The sequence below is a fragment of the Phascolarctos cinereus genome, unplaced genomic scaffold (genome assembly GCF_003287225.1).
Source record: "Phascolarctos cinereus isolate Bilbo 61053 unplaced genomic scaffold, phaCin_HiC Scaffold_4;HRSCAF=312, whole genome shotgun sequence".
Lineage (NCBI taxonomy): Eukaryota > Metazoa > Chordata > Mammalia > Diprotodontia > Phascolarctidae > Phascolarctos > Phascolarctos cinereus.
Genome location: NW_027555847.1, coordinates 157,977,456 through 157,995,684, shown reverse-complemented (window position 1 = coordinate 157,995,684; position 18,229 = coordinate 157,977,456). Strand labels below are relative to the sequence as shown.

Below are 18,229 nucleotides of genomic sequence, written 5' to 3'. Positions count from 1 at the left end.
CAAAATGGGTGTAAGATTTAGACATAAAAGTTGACATAGTAAGCAAATTAGTATAACAGGTAAGAAATTACCTGTCATATTTATGGACAGGGGAAATGTTCATGACCAAATAAGAGATATAAAGGTTCACAGGATATAAAATGGATAATTTTGATTATTCAAAATTAAAAAGTTTTTGCACAAACAAAACTAATGCAGTAGAAAAGCAGGAAACTGAGAAAAAAATCTTTGCCACACATTTCTCTGATAAAGGTTTAATTTCTAAGATATGTAAGAATGGAGTAAAATTTATAAGGACAAGAGCTATTCTCCAATTGATAAATATGCAAAAAATGTAAATAAGTTTTCAGAAGAAGAAATCTAAGCTATCAATAGGCATATGAAAAATGCTCTACCTAATAATTAGAGAAATGCTATATAAAACAACTATGAGGTACTACCTCATACCCATTAGATTGCATAATAAAAAAAGAAAACAACAAAGGCTGGAAGGGCTATGGGAAAATAGGTTCACTAAATGCAGTATTGGTGGATCTGTGAACTAGCTCAATCATTTTGGAAAGCAATTTGGAACTATGACACCCCAAAAAAACCCCACTATTTAACTAGGCCCCCCAAAAAACCACTATTAAACTATACATATTTTTTATCCCAGTAATATTGCTACTAGGACTATGCCCCAAAGAGATCAAAAAAATAAGAAAAGGACCCATATGTATAAAAATATTTATAGGAGCTCTTTTTTGTGGTAGCAAAGAATTGGAAACTAAGGGGATACTCATTAACTGGGAAAACAAATTGAAACAAATTATGATATATGAATGCAATGGAATACTATTATCCTGTAAGAAATTATGAAGGGAATGGTTTTAAAAAAAATAACCTGGGAAGACTTGTATGAACTGATGGTAAGTAAAGTGGACAGAACCAAAAGAACAATTTATACAGTAAAAGCAATATTATAAGATAATCAACTTTGAAAGACTTAATAATTCTGATAAATACCATGATCAACCATAATTCCAAAGGACTCATGATGAAACATACAATAGCATCACCACCAGAAAGAGAACCAATTGACTCAGAGTATAAATTGAAGCATATTTTCTTCTATTGTGTTCCTTTCTTTTTTCTTCCTTCCTTCCTTCCTTTTTTTTTTCCTTTTTGCAACCTGGCTAATGAGGACATTTATTTCACATGTCTGTGTATTTAGGATGGGTTTTATTTTTCTTGCCTTCTCAATGAGTGAGGGAAGGGAAGAATGAGGAAGCGAATTGATTTTTTTTTTTGATTTTTTTTTTTGGCTAGGCAATGGAGTTAAGTGACTTGCCCAGGGTGACACAGCTAGTAAGTGTTATGTGTCTGAGGACGAATTTGAGCCTAGGTTCTCCTGAATCCAGGGCCGGCACTCTATCCACTGCGCCACCTAGCTGCCCCGAGAATTGATTTTTTTTTAAAGAAGGAAAAGAAAAGAATGAGTGGATAATCATAATTATAACAAATGATATTTCTGTGGTGCTCTGACTTTAACCACATCATCTCACTCAAACCTCACAATACTTTAATAGGTATTGTCATTACTACTTTTCAGATAAGGAAGCTGAGGCTTAGAGGTTAAGTGAATTACCTGAGTTAAATCTTGGAGCTAGTGCCAGAAACAGTATTTGAACACAGGGCTCTCCTGACTCCAGATTCTAGTGTTTTTTCACTCTACTATACTACCTCTCATTCTACCTAGCATATTCATTCATATATTAAGCATTCATTAAGTACTAACTTCATGTCCTGAACCCTACCAGTTGTTTTTGGATAATTTAATCTCTCTTCTAGTGAATTATAGTTTATTCAAGTATCTTTCTGCAAAATAAGTACAGAATAATTTTGAGACAATAAAAATAATTCTGAAAAAAAAACCAAAAAAATAATTCTGATGGTACACATTATATGGCAAGTTATGGCTACCCGGCTCTTTCACAGGCATTACCTCACTTGACAGTGACAACTAGGTAATCCCTAACCTCAAGGTACTAACTTTCTAATGTATCTATACATACAGAAAAAAATATATAGAGTGAATAAATACAAAGTAGTTAAATACAAGTTGGTTTGGGAGGAAAGATATGAGCAGCTGATGTAGAGAAGGAGTCAAGAAAGACTTCATGCAAAAACAAGTACTTGAGCAGAGTCTTGATGAAAAAGAAAAATTCTATGAGGCAGAGGTAAAGAGGACATGCACTACATGCATGGGAGATGGAAAGGGCACAGAGAGAGACAATGGAATATCATGAGTGAGGAGCAGAGAGAAAGTCAGTTTGGCTGAATCACAGAGTACAGGAGAAAGAATAATCTCCAATGAGGCTGAAAAGATAGGTTGGGGCCAAGTTGTGTAGGGCTTTAATACCTAAAGAGAGTTTATATTTTCTCCTAGTGATCATAGGGAGTCACTTGAGTTGATGAAGTAAAGGAGTGACATGGTCAGGTGTGTGCTGAAGGAAAGGGAGACCAAGTAAAAGGCTGCTACAACAATTTATCATATTATACTTTCTTCAAAAAGAGATTTGTTGGGCGCTAGATATGGTGAACATCAAACAAAATCATAAACAATGAAATTAACCCCATCAAAGATTCCCAAACTGTGGGTCAAGGACCATAGGTGGAGGATAAAGTTACTGGAATTCCACATAATTATGTAAGAGATCTGCAAAGCCATATGCTCTCTAGATGTTGTCTTTTAATATTTATTTCAAACCAACAAAATATTCAGTGTGACTCGGAAAAAGTAAGCAAACATACCTTTTAAAGACTGAATAAATTATGTCTCTCACATATGTATTATTTTCCCAACATGCATAGAAGTTGCTGTGACTAATAATATACAAATTCATTTTAAAGTGTTATAGAATATATAGTAGCTTTGTCATCATGAAAATTTTTCAATCAATATTAATAGCACAACTACTAGGATGCAGGCGATATGTGATGAATGCTAAAAGGAAATCTCTCATAACAATAGAAAATTGTGAATCAGTTGTCAGTTTGCTATCCAATCAACAAAAGTCAAAAAAAGACTAAAGGAAGAAAAATGAAAAAAGCTCCACCCCCTTCATGTGATTATAGTCACTGTAATTTGACTATTTAAGCTGTTAACTACAAAAATAAAACATTAGAGGAACAAAAGCAAAGACATTGGATCTATTGATTACCATATCTAGAAAAGCTTACTTAATTGGGAGGAGGGGAGGGAAGAGGGGAATCACCACAATGAGGAACCAGAGAGGAATCCCAAAACCTTGTCAACTAGAAAACACAATCTTTTGTCCAAACAGAGAAAAAAGGCAGCCAAGAATGACAAGTTTGGAGCACAATCTCATTTTCAAAACATTACATAAGAAGAGGATGGAAGATTATAAGTAATGCCATCCAAAAAAATAATAAAAAGCAGTTGAGGGGAAATTAAGCCTGCAAAAAGACTGGCATGAAATTCAGTTCAATAGGTCATCCCAAGGACATCTGCAGATGAAAATGGAAGGACAACAAATACAAGTAAAATGAAATGGATTTGCTAGAGTTTCCTTAAAAAGAAAAACTATTTGTTGATGACCTTTGATTTTTATATTACCACAATTTTCCCTCTTTCCCCTCTCAGAGAGCCATCTCATATAAAAAAATGATATTTTAAAGACAAAAAAGGGAAATATCAGCATAACTCATCAATATATTGAAAAAGTCTGAAAATATATACAATGTACCACACTCATAGAACTCCCATCTCAGCAGATGGGGCTGAAAATTGCCTTCTCATTCCTCTTCTTTGAAGCCATACTTGTTTTTGTAATTTTGCAACATTCATTTTTGTGTGTGTGGCTGTTTTTTCCCTTTATATTGTTACAGCTATTTTTTTCTTGGTTCTGCTTATTTCACTCTTGATTTGTTCATGTAGGTCTTTCCATGATTCTCAGTATTCACCATATTCATCATTTCTTACAACATATGAATATTCCATTACATTCTTATGCCACAATTTTAGCCATTCTCCAATGAATGGACATCTACTTTGTTTCCAATTCTTCACTATCACAAAAAGTGGTGTTACTTTCTTCTTATCATGACTTGCCTACAGTATAAGCCTTCTGATAAAATCTTTGGGTCCCTACAGTACAGACATTTTAGTCACTATTTTTACATAATTCCAAATTGCTTTCCAAAAAGTTCATACTAATTCACTATTTCACCAACAATGCCCTAGTGTGCCTATTTCCCACAACCCCTCCAATATTAACCATTCCAAATTTTTTGTCATTTTTGCCAATTTGCTAGGTGGGAGGTCTAAAGCCTCAGGGTTATAGTGATTCATATTTGTCTTATGATTAGTGATTCGTAGCATTCTTTAATATGGTTGTTAATAATGTGGGGTTTTTCTTTTGAGAACTGTTCGTTCTACCCTTTAACCATTTATCTTTTGGGGAATGGCTTTTTTTTTTTGCTAGTGTTTCTGTGGCTGGCATCAGTGACTTTTTAATGGCAGAACATTAGCAATGATAGAAGAATCACTACATTTGGCATCCACTATCTCTGTACCCTGTGTACTAGGAGTAAATAGCAATGACAGTAAAGAAGATGAAGTCAGGAAGAATGGCTGGCCATGACCAAACATATTAGGAAACCTCCATACTGGAAGTAACAAAATTTTGACAGCACTCGGGAATCAATTTTAAAGTTATATCATAAAATCTTTTTCAAAATGACCTAAGCATGCATCAAGTATATCTTTGTTGAAAACAAGAAAGGAATGAACAGGTCTTCATAAACTATTTTAAAACAATAGACACTTAATAAGAATAGCAGTCATTTACATATTGCTTTAAGATTTGCAAAGCCATTTACATAAATTATCACATTTGATCTCAACAATCCTGAGAAGTAGGTGCTATTATTAGCCTCATTTTACAGAGTAGGAAACTGAGGCAACCAGAGGTTAGGCCACTTGGACAGTGACTTGCCCAAAATCACACAATTAAGTAAGAACATGAAGTCACATTTTAATGCTTATCTTCTTGACTTCAAGTGTAGCACTCTATCCACTTTATCACTCAGCTGCCTCTAGACAAATCCACATGGCCTTGCAAATGACTATATAACATAGTAAATATAAGAATTTGCCATAATTTTAAATTACAAAAAAAAAGAATCACTAATTTGGCCAGGAAAAACAAAATGCAGTTTTATGGCCATTCTCAAACAAAGTGTTTCCCACACCTAGAGTGAGGTCATAAAAGATTTCATGACAAATTTGATCATGAAGATAACTTTGGTCAATAATCCCATGAGAATCAATATCAGGTCAGGCATAAAACAAGGAAACAAACCTCCATCAAAAAGTATTCAGTGTACTGGAGGATATCCTAAACATAGTTGAAATAGAACAGGGATTCTTTGGATTATTCTGCCTGTATGTTACAAATGTAATGTTTATCACCACCTAGTAAACCATTGTAATTCAGTCAGTCAATCACGTCTGACTCTTCATAACCCCACGGATCACAGCATGCCAGGCTTTTCTATTCCTCTATTATCTCTCGAAGCCTGTCCAAATTCATGTTCATTGTGTCCATGACACTATCTATCCATCCCATTTTCTGCTGCCCCTTTTTCCTTTTGCCTTCAATCTTTCCCAACATTAGAATCTTTTCCAATGAGTCTCAGCTTCTCATTATGTGGCCAAAGTATTTTAGCTTCAGCTTCGGTATTTGATCTTCCATTGAACAGCCTAAATTAATTTCTTTAAGTATTGACTGATTTTATCTCTTTGGTGTCCAAGGTACCCTCAAAAGTCTTCTCCATCACCACAATTCCAAAGTGTCAATTCTGGGGAACTCAACTTTCCTTACAATCCAGTTCTCACAGCCATACATTGCTATCACACTACTCCTCAATGACTTCAAAAAAGAGATCACTTTAATCATTAAAACAGGAAAATCAACACCTATTTCTCATATTGTGGTATTTCAGTCAGCATTCTGAAAAATCCCCACTTGATCCTTCCATTCCAGCTAATTATCATCCTATATCTCTCTTGCCTTTTATAGCTAATCTCCTCAAAAAGGCAGTTTATGAAAACCTCCACTTTCTCTCCTCCCATTCTCTTCCTAACTGCTTACAGCTCAGTTTCTGACCTTACCACTCCACCAACACTGCTTTCTTTAAAATTATTAATGATCTCTTAGTTGCCAAATCCAACAGCCTTTTATTAATCTTCGTTCCCCCTGACCTCTCTGTAGCCTTTCACACTGTTGAAAACTGTCTCCTTTTCGATACTCTCTTCTCTCTAGATTTTTGGGACATCTTTCTCTCCTGGTTCTCATCTTACCTATTTGACCACTTCTCTATTTTCACTACTGGATCCACTTCCAGATTACACTGTAAGTACCCCTCAGCATTATGCCCTGTGCCCCTTTCTCTTTTCTTTCTATACTAGTTCACTTGGTAAACTCATCAGGTCTCATAGATTTAGTTATCATCTCCATGCTAGTGATTTTCAAAGTTACCTATCCTGCCCCAAACTCTCTGCTGACCTCCAATCTTGCATCTCCAACTGGCTTTCAAGCATCTTCAACTGGATCTCCAGTAGACAACTTAATGTGTCCAAAACAAAACTCATTATCTTTCCCCCTAAATACCACACCCCTCCCCTCCTACCTTGCCTATTACTGTAGAGGGCAACATCCTCCCAGTCCTTCATACTCAAAACCTCATCATAGATTCTTCACTCTCCCTCACCTTTCATATCCAAGTTGTTGCCAAAGTCTGTAAGTTTCACCTTTGCAACATCTCTCCAAAGGGTTATGGCATACGTTTGATCATGTCGCCCACTTCTACACATTCAATAAACTTATGCGGCTTCCTGTTGTCTTGAGGGTCAAATGCAAAATGTTCTGTTTGGCAGAGTCCTTCATAACCTAGCTCCATCCTCCCTTTCCATTCTTCTTGCACCTTGTTCTCCAATGCATATTCCCCTATTCAGTAACACTGGCCTACCGGCTATTCCACAAATAAGAGATATTCCATCTTTTGGCTCCAGGTATTTTCTCTGGCTGTCTCCCATGCCTGGAATGCTTCCCCTCCTCCATGGCTTCCTATAAGTCCCAAATAGAACCTCATCTTTTACTAAAAGCCTTCCCTCTGTTAATTATTTCCTATTTATCCTGTATATAGCTTGCTTTGTATATATTTGTATGTTGTCTCCCCCATTAGATTGTAAGCTCTTTGAGGACAAGGACTGTTTTTGCTTCTTTTTGTATCCCTAGCACAATGCCTGGCACATGTACTAAATAAATATTGATTGATTGAGCAACCCACTGAGTTAATCCATCAGAATGCAAATCTATATGCAAATATATATACATGTATACATAGTATATATGTACATATATATACATATATATAATGTCTATGTGTGTGTCTTAGATAAGATTTACAGGGGAAATGTCCTATTGCTACTTTTCATATTATTTTATTAAATAGTTTTGCTTTGACCTAAAAACATATATGCAAAGACAATGAGATGGGCTAGAATTGAATGAAAAGAAGAGATAGTTCTGAAATGTCCTCAGTAAATTGTGCAATAATTTCAATGATTCTAAAATATTCACTACCTCCAAAACTGGATACCAATATTTTATTAATGCAATATGACTAGAAATCATGGAACACCACAACTTAAAAGAATCAAATTTCCAGGTGACTCAAAGGGTAATGGCAAGATGCATAATAGGTATGAATAAATTGCAGCACACTACCAATGATGACTTGCAGATAATGAATGGCTAAAAGATATCATCCTAGAGGTGAATAATTATAAAAAGAAGTGGCCAGGTCATATATTGTATATGACTAACAACAGATAGACAGCCCAAGTGTTACACTGCTATCTTTAACATTTAAAAACAAAACAAAATAAAAAAAAGGGTTTCTAGAGGACTAGACAGATCTTCTATAGAAGATTTACAGAAAGAGAGGAAAAGATGTGTTGCCATCTGTACCAATGGAGGAAATATCCACACCAATATGTTCAGGGAATTGTTGAGGTATTATTAGCCATTGTAGCATTGTCATTCAAGTTTCTTAGAGTGTCATACTTATTATGACTTAAACTTATTATGAACTACCGTGGGCCAGGTCCAAATGCACTCCCACATTTTCTCTAAAATGGCAGTCTAAAAGAAGAGCTGCACAGTTCAGATGTATGACTTCATGGAGGATGAGGCAGCAGAGTTCAAGGAGGCCTTCCAACTGTTTAACCAAAAAGGGATGGAAAGACCTTATATAGCCAGTGTTGGGACATGATGCGAGCCCTGGGCCAGAACTCTACCGATGTGGAGGTGCTCAGAGTATTAGAGAATACCAAGAGTGATGAGACGAATGTGAAGATGCTGGATTTTGAACACTTTCTGCCAATGCTGTAGACTGTAGCAAAGAATAAGGACCAAGGCACATATGAAGACTATGTAGAAGGGCTTCGGGTATTTGATAAGGAAGGAAATGGCACAGTCATGGGGGCTGAAATACAACATGTTCTCATCACCCTGGGTGAGAAAATGACAGAGGAAGAAGTGGAAGTGTTGGTGGCAGGGCACGAAGACAGCAACAGTTGTATCAACTATGAAGAACTAGTCCGGATGGGGCTGAATGGCTGAGACCAACTCCCCTTTCCACAAAAAGCCCCTTAACTTTCTCAGTGTGAAAATCATCCTTTTGCCCCTGAAGTAACTGACTACATTTTCAGGGTTGTCAACATCCTTACTTCCAACTCCCACCATATGTCCTCTTTGGCCTATTTGCTCTCTGCTTTCACCAAATAAACTTGCTATCTGTTTAAAAAAAAAGTTTCGGTTTTTTAAGGTTAATACCATACATAATGAAATCAACTATATAACATTCCAATTTAGTTTTCTTTCAACATAAATACTATTTCAATCATGATACATCTATTCATGTACTTGAAATTTATTATTTAAGAAACATTTCATTTTATGAATCTTCAAATAACTCTTAATTAATATAGCTTCCCCTAGCTGAGTCTGATTACTACTATAGCCAAATTAAAACATTTCTAATTAGAAATTCTATTTGTAACAAGTTAGAAGAACAAATGTATTATATTTCTTCTTTCATATCAGATTCTCCTCCAAACTCCATTTGCTCCCCATTGAAAGCATTTTCATCCTCCCACACTCACCCAGGAACATAATTTCAGAATCATCCATGATTGTTCCCTCACCATCATACCCCACATTCAATCAGTTGCCAAGTCAGATATCTCATACTGAATCAGTTGCCAAATCATTGTCATAGATTTAGAGCTTAAAGGGAGATCAGAGATCAGTGAGTGCAATCCTCTTATTTTACAGAAAAGGAAGTGGAAGCACTGAGGTTAAGTATTTACCCAGGGTCACAGAGCTAGCAAATATCTAAATCAAGATTTAAACCCAGATCCTCCTGACTCCAAATGCAATGCTTTATCCATTACAGCTTGCTGCCTGACACAGAAATTCGATTCCCATGATATCTCTGGCATTTGTCTTCTTTTCTCTACACATAACGTGACTATGATAACTGCACCCCAGCTGGTCTCCCTGTCTCCAATTTCTCCCCACTCTAATTCATCCTATATATAATTGCCAATATAATTTTACAGCACTATAGATTTAGATGTGGAAGTGACTCCAAAGCCATCTAATGCAATGAAGAAACTGAATCTCAGAAAGGGGAAGTGTCAGAAGTAGGGTTTGGACTCAGGTCTTCCTCACTATGATTCCAGTTATCCATTCAATCCACTAGGCCACACTGCCTCTTGTCAAAGCACAAGTTTGACTATATGGCTCCCTACTGTCCCTAGGAAAAAATACAAACTCCTCGGCCTGACATTTAAGATCTTCTACAATCTGTAACCAGTCTATCTTTCTAGATTTATTTCACATGATTTTCCCTCATGTGCACTATGCCACAGCCAAAGTGAACTTCACTGTTCCCCATACATGACATTCTACCTCCCATCGCCATTCATTTGAACAACCTTAAAATGTACTCATTCCTGATCCATGCCCCTCAGAATCTTTATCTTCCTTTAAGGCTTGTATCAGATGCCACCTCCTATATGAAGCTTTCTTTAATCCTTCTAGTTATTCTTTCCCTTTTCTCAAATTACCATTCCACTTTTGGACAACTAAATGTTAAGTGTGCCTAACAATGCTGAATCCATTTGATTCTCTATACCTTTCACCCATCACTCAGTGCTATCCTCTGAGGCTAGGGAAGATAAGTCTAGTCTCTCTTCTACGTGACACCCTCTCGGACACTTAAAGACCACTATTATGTCTCCCCCATCCAAAGTCTTCTCTTCTTCAGGCTAAATATCTTAAATTCCTTCAACCAGTCCTCCTATGGAATGGTAGTTCCAGTCCTATTACCATTCTAGTCATACTTTTCTGGGCACATTACAATTTTCTAAGTCCTTTGTAAAATGTGACACCTAGGACTCAACAAAAATTTGATCAGGGTATATATATATTGAGGTTATCACCCTGTTCTATAGGTTCTATATCTCTTAATGTAACCTCAGATTGTATTCAATTTTTTGGCTTCCAAGTCACACTGCTGACTCATACTTACTGCCTTCACTTCTTCACTGCCTACTCCTCAAACCTTTCCATTCTGGCTTCAAAAACCCACCACTCTGGTAAATGTAGAGAAAACAGTTTCAGTAATGACATCTTGGTTGCAAACTGAATGATCTTTTTCAGGCCTCACTCTCTTTAACTTATCTGCAGCATGTGAGACTACTAACCACCCACTCTTCTTGAACACTCTCTCTTCCCTTGGCTTTAACTGCATTTCCCCCCTCCTGTTTCACTTTCCTCCTACCAATAAGAGTATTTCTTCTCCATTAAGACTGGCTCATCTTGTAAGATGAGATGAGCTTGGGATACTAATACACTGTTGGGGGAGAGAAAGAGAAAGAGAAAGAGAGAGACAGAGACAGAGAGAGAGAAATGGTGGTCTTCTCTAGCGTGGAGGGGGGAGGGAGAGAGAAAGTTCAGAACTTAAAATATTTTTAAAAAATTAAGTTTTTTCAAAAGGTTAAAAAAAGATAAGAGGAATAGATTTAGAGCTTAAAGGTAATGTATAGACCACTGAGTTCAACTCCCTCATCTTACAGATGAGTAAACTGAGGCAGAGGGAGGTTAACTAACTCTTCTAGGGTCACATAGCTAGTAAATGTCTAAGGCAGGATTTTAATCCAGATCTTTCTAATTCCAAGTCCACTGCCTTATCCACTATGGCTTGCTGCTTCAATTATGAGCAGAAGGATAAGCAGAGCAATGTTGAAACCACCATATTAAATTTGAATTATACAAAAGAAAACAAACTGTATATTACAGAAGTTGAATTGTAACCCCCTTTTAAACTTTTCTTTGTATACTGAAATAGTCATGTTTGTTATTTATTAAGTTCATAATAAAAAATAACTTTAAAAAAAGAGTGGCTCATCATGTTCTCATCCCAGTGCAGGAAATCCATCAATATTCTGTCCTCAGCCTCATCCCTTCTTTCTAGACTCTCTCCCTTGGTGATTTAATAATCCATTCTCATGGCTTCAGTTATCACTTTCCTATAACTCCCCACACTATATATCCAAATGAAATCCCTTACTCCAGACTTCCCTATTTTTGCCAATGGCACCATCATCCAGGTTTCAAAACCTCAATCATTCTTGACTCTTGCCTTTCCTTTACACTTCCCCTCCCCCACCACATTTCATCAGTTCCCAAATCTTTCAATTTTATCTCCATAATTCCTTGCAGATTTATTCCCCTTCTTTCCATTCACATTGCCGCCACTAGAGTTTAGGCTATTTAGACTATTATATATTAGAGTATAGCTTCCTAACTAATCTCCTTACCTACATTTTCTTTCCTTTCCAAACCATGCTTCAGAATGCCATTGCCAATATAATCTTCCTAATGTGCAAGTCTGATCATGTCACTACCTTATTTAAAAAATTTCAATGTCTTCCAATTACCTAGGGAATAAAAGGCAAACAACAAAGATGCACAGAACCTGAGGACTGGAAAAGAATTTAAAGGACATCCAATTCCTTTGTGAAAAAATTCCCTCTATGCGTCTGGTACATGGTCATCCATCATTTGCTTGATTCCAGTGAAGAAAAACCCATGACCTCCTCTGGCAGCCCATTTTAATTTTTAACTGTTCGCCAAGTTTTTCCTGACAAGAAGCCCAAATTTGTCTCTTAGTAACTTCTACGCATTGCTCCTAGTTCTACTCTCTGCGAACAAGCAGGAGGAAAAAAAATCCAAAATTTAAACCCTCTTTCATATGATAGTTTTTCAAATATATGAAGATAGCTATCATATCCCCTTCTATATATGTTCTTCTCCCAGCTAAACACTCCCATTGTAGTATGACCTCAAGGCTATTCACTCTTCTGGATATTCTCCAACTTATTAATATCCTTCCTAAAATGTTATATCTGGAATTTAACACAATATTCTACATACTGTCTGATCAGGACAAAATATAATAGGACCACCATGTTCTTAATCCCCAACATAATTAATGTCTCTTTTAATGAAGCCCAAGCTTATTGGCTGCAATATGACTACTGATTCATATTGAGGTTGCAATGTACCAACCGTGACCCCCCCACCCCAAGGTTTTTCAGATGAACTGTTATCTAGCTGCACCTCTTCCATCTTGTATTCATGAAAGTGGTGTTTTAAAACCAAGCATAAAACTACATTTGTACCTTAAGTTTTATCTTATCATATTCAGCCTAATGTTCTAGCTGTAAAGATCTTTTTTTCAGTTCCACCTCTGTAATTCAACGCATGAGCTATCCTTCCCAACTTGTATTACTCAAAAATTAGATAAGCCTATCATCTATATCTTCATCCAAGTCATTGATAAAAATATGAAATAGTACAGGGCCATGCACAGATCTCTGAATGTCTCCACTGTACACTGAACCATTAGCGACTGCTAATTGGGGTCAGCCATTCAACTACTTCTAAATCTACCTAAATATCTATATCTTACCATATTTTCCATGAGAAAGCATGACAGACATCGTCAGATGTTTTGACAAAATCTAGATAAGCTCTATTTCCCTAATTCCCTATTTCCCTACCAGCTTATTAACACAATCAAAAAAGGAACTATTACACCAAGATCTGTTTTTGATGATAACTGCTGCTTTTCTAGATCACTAGTCATCTCTTTAGTAATATGTCCTAGAATTTTATGGGAGTTCTTATCCTTTTTTTTGTATGATAGACTCTTTTGGCAGTCTGGTGAAACTTAAGGACCATTCTCAAAATAATATTTTTAACTGTATAAGATGAAATATATAGGATAACAAAGGAAACCAATTATATTGAAATATACTTATCAAAACACTAAAATAATAAATTCACAGACCCTATGTGAAGAACAATGATGCAGGCTATATATTTTCAACAAAATGAGCACTCTCATCTAGCATTCTATCAATTAGAACTTTCTCCAAACTGACATTTCTATTGAGCTAGTTTTAATAATGAAAATACAATTGAGCTAGTTTTAATAATGAAAATACAACATGGGAAAAAAAAGAAAAAAAACCTCAAGCAGCAATGTTCTAAAAACTCACAAGATGAGATTGATTCCTGAAGAATGTGAGCTTCTTGAGCTGCACCACTAGATCCCATTCAAGCTCTTCCCCTACTCTAGAGCAGGAAAATCAGGACTTTTCTCCTCAGGTGAAAATAAGGAAAAGCCAAAAGTACAAAATAGTTGCCTGAAGTTCCAAGGTAATTTTTTTTAACAAATAAATTCTTGCACATTTATCCATTTGTATTAATCTAGAAGGCTATGGTATTTTAACACATATCTTACAGGACCTCAGTAGAATTCTACAGGCATAAGAGCTCTGGCTTTCTGCTTAGCAGTGTTCTCTAGCCTATGACTTTCTAAAGTTAATGACTCTCATTTACAGATTCAAAATTCTCCTAATGGTCTTCTGAATCATCTAAGAAAGATTAAATAATATGCAAAGAATTTCAGGATTCTAATACTTTGGACAATGGGATAATTGAATAACCAGAATATTTCTTTACCACAGTGTAATGGAATTTGTGACTCACACAGGACATCTCATTAATAAATACCAGGGGGAAAAAAAAACAATTAGCAGGATGCCAGGCAAGTAGTTTAACTTCTCTGAACCTCAGTTCCTTCATCAGTAAATCAGTTGCCAAGTCTTGCTGAATCTACTATCATTCCACTTTTCATTCCACTCAAAAAGCTATCATCCTAGTCCAGGTCATCACCTCTTACCTGGACTATTGCAGTGGCCTCCTTACTGGTCTCAACTCATCCGTCCTTCTCCTTGAACCATTCCCACCCAACTGCAAAAGTGATACTGCTAAAACTGACGCCTGCTTATGTCACTCTTCCATTTAAGGAGCTTCAGTGGTTCTTTACTGCCTCTACTATAGGATAAAATACAAACTCCTCAGTCTGCCATCTGCCATTCAAAATTTTCACTGTGTTCCCAGCCAAGCTCTCTAGACTTATTCTAAATCACTCTCCTTTGTGCCCCTCACACGCCCAGACTGGTGTCCTTGCTCTGCTTTTCTCCAGAAATGACTTCTCATCTCCTGTCTTTGTGCCTCTGCACAGACTATCTTCTCACATACCCACCCCCCCATGTCTAAAATGTGCTCTCTCCAGTTCTACCTCTTGGAATCCTTCACTTTTTTCATAGCTTACCTCAACTGCTACCTCCTCCATGAGAACTATTATAAACAACCAAGATGCTGGTTCCTTTCCTCCTGCCTCTCCCTTAAAAAAAAAAACTACTCTGTGTATATTTTTATTTACTTACATAGCCTGGGCATGGTGCTGACATTTCACTCCTTCTCTCCCTCTGGGCTGACTCACTCATCTCTAACCTGTCCTCACTCTGGTCATTCCAAAGAGTTTTCTAAGAGTGGGGAGGCCAGTCACAGCCACAACCATGCTGTTACAACTCAACTCTCAGGGTCATAAGGGTAACTCTTGTGTGTGTATGAGGAAATTAGGGGGAGATACACTGTTGCTACTTTTTTTGTTGTTGTTTTGTTTTTTTATTAATTTATTTTGATTTATGAACAATCACTTCCATATGCTTTTGAGTTCAAATTTTTCTCCTCCTTCCTCCACACCACCCTCCCCAAGACAGTGCACAATCTGATACAGGCTATACATATACATTCCTATTAAACATATTTTCACGTTAGTGATGTAGTAAGGAAGAATTGGAACCAATAAGAGGAACCACCAGAAAGAGCAAACAAAACTCAACAGAAAAAAAAAATAGCAAATACTATGCTTCGATCTGTATTCAAACTCTATAGTTCTTTCTTTGGATGTGGATAGCATTTTCCATCACAAGGCCTTTGGAGATGTCTTAGATCCTCGTATTGCTGGGAAGGGTTAAGTTTATCAATATTAGTCATCATACAAGGTGTCTGTTATTGTGTGCAATGTTCTCTTAGTTCTGCTCACTTCACTCAGCATCAGTTCATACAGGTCTTTCCAGGTTTTTCTGAAGTCAGCCTGTTCATCATTTCTTATAGCACAATAGTATTCCATTACATTCATATACCACAACTTGTTCAGCCATTCCCCAATTGATGGGCATCCTCTCAATTTCCAATTCTTTGCCACCACAAAAAGAGCTGCTATGAATATTTTTGTACATGTGGGTCCTTTTCCCATTTGTATAATAATTCTCTCTGGGATATAGCCCTAGAAGTGCTATTGCTGGGTCAAAGGGTATGCACATTTTGATAGCCCTTTGGGCATAGTTCCAAATTCCTCTCCAAAATGGTTGGATCATTTCACAACTCCACCAACAATGCATTAGTGTTCCAATTTTCCCACATCTTCTCCAACATTTATCATTTTCTTGTTTTGTCATCTTGGCCAATCTGATAGGTGTGATGTGGTACCTCAGAGTTGTTTTGATTTGCATTTCTCTAATCAATCAATAGTGATTTACAGCATTTTTTCATATGACTATAGGTAGCATTAATTTCTTCATCTGAGAACTGCCTTTGACCATTTATCAATTGGGGAATGACTTGTATTCTTATAAATTTGACTTAATTCTCTATATATTTTAGAAATGAGGCCCTTATCAGAGAGACTGATTGTAAAAATTCTTTCCCAATTTTCTATCTTCCTTCTAATCTTAGTTGCACTGGCTTTGTTTGTGCAAAAACTTTTCAATTTAATGTAATCAAAGTTATCCATTTTGCTTTTTGTAATGTTCTCTATCTCCTGTTTGGTCATGAATTCTTCTGTTCTCCATAAATCTGATAGGTAAACTATTCCTTGCTTTCCAAGTTTGCTTACAGTATCAGCCTTTATATCTAAATCATGAACCCATTTTGACTTTATTTTGGTATATGGTGTGAGATATTTATCAACGCCTAGTTTCTGCCATAGTCTTTTCCAGTTTTCCTAGCAGTTTTTTTTCGAAGAGTAGGTTCTTATCCCAGAAGCTGGGTTCTTCAGGTAATATCAAATAATAGATTACTATAGTCATTGACTATTGTGTCTTGCATACTTAACCTATTCCACTGATCCACCACTCTATTTCTTAGCCAGTACCAAGCAGTTTTGATGATTGCTGCTTTATAATACAATTTAAGATCTGGAATGGCTAGGCCACTTCCCCTGCATTTCTTTTCATTAGTTCCCTTGATATTCTGGACCTTTTGTTCTTCCAAATGAATCTTGTTATTATTTTTTCTAACTCTATAAAATAATTTTTGGTAGTTTTATTGGCATGGCACTAAATAAGTAAATTAGCTTAGATAGAATTGTCATTTTTATAATATTAGCTCGGCCTACCTATGAGCAACTGATGTTTTTCCAATTATTTAGATCTGACTTTATTTGTGTGAAAAGTGTTTTGTTACTGTGCTCATATAGTTTTGTTCATATAGGTTTGTTTCAGGAGGTAGACTCCTAAATATTTTATAACATCTACAGAAAGTTTAAATGGAATTTCTCTTTCTATCTCTTGCTGTTGGGCTTTGCTGGTAATATATAGAAATGCTGATGATTTATGTGGGTTTATTTTATAGCCTGCAACTTTGCTAAAGTTGTTTATTATTTCAAGTAATCTTTTCCTTAATTCTCTAGGATTCTCTAAGTACATCATCATGTCATCTGCAAAGAGTGATAGCTTTGTTTCTTCTTTGCCTATTCTAATATCTTCAATTTCTTTTTCTTCTCTTATTGTTAAAGCTAACATATCCAGTATGATATTGAACAGCAGTGGTGATAATGGACATCCTTGTTTCACCCCCAATCTTACTGGAAATGCTTCCAGCTTGTCCCCATTACATATGATGCTTGCTGAAGGTTTTAGGTAGCTGCTATTTATTATTTTAAGAAAGACTCCATTTATTCCTACGCTCTCTGGTGTTTTTAATAAGAATGGGTGTTGTATTTTGTCAAAAGCTTTTTCTGCATCTATTGAGATGATCATGTGGTTTCTGTTAGTTTTGGTGTTGATATGATCAATTATGCTGATAGTTTTCCTAATATTGAACCAGCCCTGCATTCCTGTATAAATCCTACCTGGTCAGAGGGTATTATTCTTGTGATAAGTTGCTGTAATCTATTTGCAAATATTTTATTTTAAATTTTTGCATCTATATTCATTAGAGAAATTGGTCTATAATTTTCTTCTTCTTCCTGGTTTAGGTATCTTCCACATCATATTTGTATCATAAAAAGAATTTGGTAAGACTCCTTCACCTATTTTCCTAAATAGTCTATACAGTATTGGAATTAATTGTTCTTTAAATGTTTGATAGAATTCACATATATTCACATGTATTCACATCTGGCCCTGGAGATTTTTTTCCTAGGGAGTTCATCAATGGCTTGTTCAATTTCTTTTTTTGAGATGGGGTTATTAAAGTATTTTACTTCCTCTTCTGTTAATCTGGGCAATTTATATTTTTGTAAATATCCATTTCACTAAGACTGTCAAATTTATTGGCATACAGTTGGGCAAAATAGTTCCTAATTATTGTTTTAATTTCCTCTTCTTTGGTAGTAGATTCACCTTTTTCATTCTTGATACTAGTAATTTGGTTTTCTTCTTTCTTTC

At 36.0% G+C, this 18,229-nt stretch overlaps 1 protein-coding gene and 1 pseudogene across 4 annotated transcripts in view; one reads left to right on the top strand and one right to left on the bottom strand.

The window, feature by feature from the left end:
- The window catches only part of UNC13B (unc-13 homolog B), a 315,105-nt gene that overhangs the window by 212,323 nt on the left and 84,553 nt on the right, over positions 1-18,229 (bottom strand). The gene's annotated exons all lie outside the window — the stretch shown is intronic.
- On the top strand, positions 8,239-8,807 carry LOC110201438 (myosin light polypeptide 6 pseudogene; annotated as a pseudogene).